Source organism: Carassius auratus, chromosome 1 (genome assembly GCF_003368295.1).
Source record: "Carassius auratus strain Wakin chromosome 1, ASM336829v1, whole genome shotgun sequence".
NCBI lineage: Eukaryota > Metazoa > Chordata > Actinopteri > Cypriniformes > Cyprinidae > Carassius > Carassius auratus.
Window position 1 is genome coordinate 31,907,127 of NC_039243.1, and position 7,165 is coordinate 31,914,291.

Here is a 7,165-nt window from a genome sequence, read left to right on the forward strand (position 1 = left end):
AACATTTTGGTCTGACAGCTATCCCAGCCTCAGGGGAACACACACATGCACAACTAACTCTGGCACACACAGGCCTTTAAGAGAATGACACTGGAAGCTGGAATGGAAATGGGAATTATGCTTTTAAGGAACACACACATTTTCTTTCCAGCTCTTTCCCCCCAGCTATTCTCCATTTTCAGACCATATTCATTCTGATGGCCTTTATCTCTTTGTGACTCAGACAAACGTTTCGGTTTCGTCAGATTCCTAAAGTGCTGCACTTGGTGTACTGCAGATCTCGATATTAACCAGTATGACAAATTAATATAGAGCAAACACAAAATTGAATTAGCATTTTTGAGCCATGAGCTCATCTGAGGAATATCTAACAGGGTTTTTAGACTATTTATGAGTACAGTGTGGTCTGTGGTTAACAAGCTGCTACGGTTGCCTGATTTGTTCAGCATTTAAACTCAAATCCTTGAAGTCAAAGTCCTTATGTACATTGTAGAAAGTGAGGAACTGCAAGGAGCCTTTTCTACCCATTGCATTTTATTAATGCATTTAAGTTGCTTCTATGACATTAAAGTATTACATTTTTGCATTTAAATTATTAAATTTGTTACAACATGGAGCACGTTTTTTGGGGTTAACATTTTTTTTTTCAATGTAGTAACTCATTAGCAAATCCGTTTCAAGTCAATAATGCTTTCAATACAGTGTCTTGTATTGCAGAATTATCTGACTATTATCTGACTTTATCTACTAAGTGTCTTTAGCTACTATGCACTAACATTTAAATTAATCATTTGATACAGTGAACATGTTTTTACAACACAAACACAATAAGTACTGTGCATTGAACCTAACAATTCTTAAACACACACACACAGAATCTTTCTTAATCATAAATTGTGTTTTCTTTTACTCAAAAAACCCATTTGACATTCTCAAAGGAACCTAGGGCGAATTAGCAATTAATAATGGATTACAATTAATAAAGCTTATTGTGCAGTACTGTAATGTATTATATAATGAATGAAGGCCACGCTGATTTTTAATTCCGCACAAAGCCTTATTTCTCTCCTGAGGAGATATTAAACTCTATATTAGGCTATTGCATAATCATGATTGCTGTCTAGATTCAAACAATATTTTTTAAGATGATTGACTGTCAATTCCCACTTAATGGTGACTGGCAGATGTTCAATTTTCACGGATGGTCACATTAAATCCGCGTGAAACTCAGTCAGTCACCTGCTCAATGCACTCCTGTTTTTTTCTGCTAGTCATTACCTTTTAATTTGTTGAGGAAATGTTTAATGACTGCGATCAGCCCAGCTGAACCACAAAAGCCTTTTGCCAACTCGGCTCTGTGAGAAACATAAAATTCACTCACGAATTTGATAACTTTAGATTAATAAAGGATTTGTGTTTGCTGCGTGTGAATGCTAACTAGTGAAAGGGTCAGTGGCATTAACCGTGACTGTGGCTTTGTGCAGTAACATACAGCTCATAAAACAGAGTACAGCTAACTGGTGATAGCAAGTAGTAACAGCAAACTTGCTTTTGGCGTGAATTGTGCAGTGTTGGCATAACTGAAGGGTTATAGTGATAAGTGTAGGGATAGAGGAACTAGCGATAGCGCTGAATAGCACAGCTAAAGTCAGTGTGTAAGATCAGTCCCACTGTGCCGGTACAAAAGCAGGAGTCAATGCTGGAGGGTGACTGCATAGCTGAGAGGATTAGAACTCATAGACATTATAATGCCTTTACCAAAGGCCCTGCATAGATGTGTGTGTGTGTGTGTGTGTGTATTGGAGATGCATTTAGGTATTGGATGTGATCAGGGCTGGACTGGGACAAAAAATCAGCCCTGGACTTCATCCAGACCGGCCCACCATGCATGTAAACATGCGCGCGCGCACACACACACACGCACACGCACACGCACACTACATGTCTATACATACATTAATCTGGATGTAAAATTACTGATTAGAATGTATTACTATCAAAACCAAGAAAAACTATTAAAATAATAAACAAAGAAAATGTCAATTATTTTATCAGGCTTTATTTTAAATATCTAAAGGTCTTATTTTATGTGCCTCTTATTATTCTAATAGAAATATTAATGCTTAGGGTACACATTTTCTGCTGTAACTATATTTCATGTGCTGCAACATAACACTTTTTTTTATATTAATTCACACAAATTACCTCTGACCTGTTGGCTGCTTATAGTAGGCTAGTATTAAGACCACTGAACTATAGTAAGCATTATTTATAAAGACCACTGATCTACAATAAAATAAAAGAGTAATTAAGACAAAGAACGTTGTGTAGTGATTTATTTTACATTTTTCATAACATAATCAAAGGCCTTTAAGAGGCCGCAGCATAAATGGCTGCCCACTTCTCTGGGTGTGTGTTCACAGTGTGTGTGTGTGCACTTTGGATGGGTTAAATGCAGAGCACGAATTCTGAGTGTGTGGGTCACCATACTTGGCTGAATGTCAAGTCACTTTATTCAAATGCAGAGCTCAATGCTAGGGTTCAGAACTTTTCTTGCCCTGCCAAAAAATAAATAGGCTACATAAACAAAGATAAAAATAAAATTGCTATTGTTTTCTTTGTAAATAAGCTGCAATCTCATTTCACAATTGTAATTTCAATACCACAATAAACACTAACTATTAAGTTCAAACATTAATGAAGACAAGTGAACAGTCAGTAATAAAAATGTAAAAAAAAATTATCATAAATAGCACCTTCAGGTACAGATATTGCATAATCAAATGTAAAATACTTTAGGTGAAAATATAATAAATATGTACTGTAGTGCACATATTTAGCAAAATACTCCTTTCTTATGGCTATTTTTCAATCTCAACTAACCTGCTATGGTCTTTAAAGGGCTTTCTTGAGGTAAATGTAACATTCTGTGAAATAATTGTTCTCCTGCTGTTTTGACTGATAATTGATCGATATTATTTCTGAGGCATATATACATTTCTGTAAGTTGTACTGTATCTTTAAACAGAAAGTAACAGATGATCGGTTTACTTGAACTGAGGCACTAAAGCGATCTGTCACAACACATTCTCTGACGCCAAAACGGTATTGTCTGAATTTTGTAATAAAATAGACAGAACTTGAGAGCTGAGAATTTTAAATGCAATTTATATAGATCAGTGAGTGGTGGCATATTACAGCTGGAATATCCTAACTTTTTGAAACAAAACAATGCAGTAGCCTACGTGTATCATTACATTTCTGTCTCACCTCAGCTGTCAAGTCCCGCCCTGAGGACGTCTTCCCTCAAGTCTTTTGCCTTCCAGCAAATAATTTATCTTGACACATTTGGTGGCATCTGCCTCAAGTGCTTGTCGTTTTCTCTCTCTCAACCTTCGTCCCCTCATTTACGCTTAGATATTTTATTATTTAACATATTGAATTTCGTCACAGTTGTAATGGGCCGCTTTTCAAGGCTAGAACTTGATTCTGATTGGCCAGTGAGCAGTGAACACGTCACGTCTCGCAGCAACATCATGCGCACGGGTCGTTTTATCTGTTCTTTATACTGCTTTTTGTAATGTTTTAAATAAATTATTGTGACTAACGTAAAAAAAAAAAAAAAAACATCTTGCGGCATCATGAAAGAGACACGTAAGGCCGGAATTGGACTGTACAAAAATATACTTACGAATATATTTGCGATAAATAATGATTTAAAAACAAAATACATAACGCACCGGCCCAACCAGACCGCGGCCCACCGGGAATCTCCCGGTAGTCCCGATGGCCAGTACATGCCTGGATGTGATTACCTCTGTTCCATGTAAGACCCCCTTTTTAGACACTCAGATCCACACAAACACCTTTCGTCACGGCTTGCTAGTTAAGAGCAATGCAGTCAGGTGAAGTAAACCTATGGAGAAGGACTGTTCATCTTCATGCGTTCTCTTTCCTTCCTCATTGATGCCGCCTGTTTTGCCGTTCTTTTTTTCCTTCAATCTTTGTTTTTTATTCTTTATAAACACACACCCAGTCCTGTGTTAGCTGTTGGATGTGAGCTAATGTCGTGTGGATTGAGACCAGACCGCCGTATAGTCTAGTCCACATTGCAGCTTTTTGTTTTATTCGGTTTTTCCATCTCATTTAGTTTAGTTTTGTGTCTTTTTTTGTTTCGTTTTTTGTTTTTTGGAAAAAAAAGAAAAGAACCTTTTCTCAGTATTAACTAGTTGCTTTTTAGCATGCTTATTACTTTCATATTAAGCACATATTAATGCCTTATTCTGCATGAGCGTATTGCTGTCTTACTGACTATTAATAAACCGCAAATTAGGATTTATTGGAGGGAAAAGTTAATAGTTTGTTTATTAGAACTTAAAATTAAGTGTGACCAAAAAAATAAATAAAAAGGAAATAGTTTTATCCATGAACAGTTGTTCAGAAAATATTGCAAAAAGGAATATAGACTCCACATCTGATCATTTTGAAGAAATTATTAAAATAAATTAAATGCTGACTGTCTTTCAAACATTTGATACCGTTATCTCAGCAACTTTGTTTCTGCACAGATTTAGCCAATCAGATTAGTGCTTGCCAAATGAAGAAAGTTATTTCCAGTTTTGTGTGCAATATGCATCTGGCTGTCCGCGAACAAACTGTGTACATCCCTGTCTGATTTATAAACGAAGCTATAAACTTATCTCATTCCCTGTATGTGATTGATTGCATTTCATGTCTGCTTTACACTACAGAAGCTGTGTTGTACTGATTTTCAATTCATTCTTTCCTCTGTTCAGTCTTGTTGCCTGTTTTTTGGCATTTAAAGTAATTTCACTTTATGGCCCTCCTTGGAAATGACTGCGAGTGCATGTCTGTGTGTGTGTGTCAGAGTCTGGCTATGTGCATTTCTATCTGCAAGTGTGTGTCTGTGTGTACTCGTCTATTTTAAGGGTCGATCTTATTCACTTTAAGCACTGTGTGTGTGTGTGTGTCTTGTGTGTTTCTGCAGTGGGGTCCTCAGGGAAGGCTGTCCTCTGTGCCTGAGTGAAACACGTGGGCATTTTCTGGAGTGTGCAGCTCTGTGTGCCTCGTTATTATTTCATCATTCATTAAATATTCAAATGGAATGATGTAACCCCAGGAGCCGAGCGATGATGTCATCGGCTGCTGTGTTTGAGTGCGAGAGTGTGTCAGAGGAAAGCGAGGGTGTAGAAACAAGAGAGGGAGAGTGGTTTCGTACTTTCTGAGTTCACTTTAGAACTTGGGTTTTGTCTGATTGACGTGTGGGAAATCTCGCATGCTGACGTCAGCTGATCGGCTGTTTGTGCTATTTTAACATTCTTCCATTATTATAGAGGTTCTCAGATCTTGGGAGCTTAGTAGGGACACGGAACAATCTGTATTCTGGTATTAAAAACATTATTGATTAATCTCAAGCGTCATTAATCTAATGCACAGACAGCAGTGGCGCCACTCTTCATTAATATGCGCAGGGGGTATTATATATGTGCTGACTGTCATGCATAACGTCTGTTATACATACACTACATTACCAAGTTGATTACAATGTCAGAGAACTGAGCAAGAGAGGGTAAGAAATTGCTTTTTATCACAAAGCAAATATGCATCATTTCCTTTCATGACGTGTGTGCATATGTGTTTATGTGTGTGTGCGTATTTGCACTATAAGATCTTTTGCTTCACTTTGTGTGAGAAGTTGTGTTTGTTTTTCCCACATCTGTTTTTCCGGGCTGTTCTTTGTCTGCGTGTGTTTGCTAGATGCCCCCACACATTGACAGTGTCTGCCAACAACACACACACACACACACACACACACACACACACATGCAGAGTCAAGGCCCAAGTTGACGGCTGGCTGTCTGTATTGAAAAAATGTTTAACATTAAATGTTTAAAGTATTTTTCCTAGCACAACACAATCAGTGCATACTTCTGTAAACATTTAGATCTGATGATTCATATGGGTTCATATTTTTCATGATGTTTTCTATAATATGTCACTTGGTTCGATTATTCCCCTTGTTTCACACAACCTCCCATGTTAAATCAGACCGTCTGCAAGGTCATATCATTTCTGGTGCCTCACAGACATTGAATTTTGCTCTTGTAAATGAAAATAAACTGCACCACTGTGTGTTTGTGTGATTTCATGTCGCGGCGTGTGTCTGTGTTTGCAGGCGTCTCAACAGGAATAATCTTCAGGTTCTTCCCGAGCTGCTGTTTCTAAGCACGACCAAACTCTTCAGACTGTGAGTCCTGAATCTTTTAGCCCCTTTTTTTCTATTCCTTGTTTTTTTTCTCACCCCCTTTCTCTCTCTGTTCTCCTTTTGTTGCATTTTTTAAATTAGATATTTATCTCTTTTCCAAAGCTAAACAATATAGCTTTTACAAATCTGTTTGCTTATGACATTATATTCTTTCTCTGCGTATTTCTGTTGCTGTGCTGCTGCAGTCAGATCTGGGATCTTTCACATCTAGGATTTCAGTTCATGCACTATATATATTTAAATGTTTCTGTTTGCTTCCCTAATCTTCTGTGTGGTTTATAGGTTCGGTTTTAATGCATTGTTATTAATACCAAAAGATAGTGACATTAAATCTGGAGAAAAAGTTAGAGCATGAACACAGCAAAATCTAAATCTCGCTCATTACTCCCAGACATGAGTGTGTGTGCATGTGTGTGTGTGTGTGTGTAATTGAGTTATGCAGGACATCTAGGCATCAGCAGTAAGGGAGGTTCAGACCATGAACAGACTAAATTGAGTTAAAAGGAGATGCATGCTTAAACATCTGCTGCTCGGAGAGAGCGAGAGGAAGGATAGCGAGCGCTAACAGCTTTACCAGGAAAAACAACATTCTAACGGACTTTGGAGGAGGTTGATGGAGGAAATGTCTGTCTCTCTGTGTGTGTGTGTGTGTGTGTGTGTGTGTGTGTGTGTGTACCCTGCAGCACATATCGCTCATGTTTCTGCCGTCATACAGCCACACTTCATGTTCTAGACATGGTATGGTTGTGTGTGTGTGGGCTCCTAAAAATACACTGGGATCTTCAGGCTCAACTATCAGTTTGTGAGACTTAAAGTAAAATGCTGGTCTTTAAATTAGATCACAAAGAAATGGATTAGTTTTTTTCAGCAACAATGCAC

At 37.8% G+C, this 7,165-nt stretch overlaps 1 pseudogene; it reads left to right on the forward strand.

Moving 5' to 3' along the window:
- The window catches only part of LOC113107798 (slit homolog 2 protein-like), a 71,607-nt pseudogene that overhangs the window by 3,916 nt on the left and 60,526 nt on the right, over positions 1 to 7,165 (forward strand).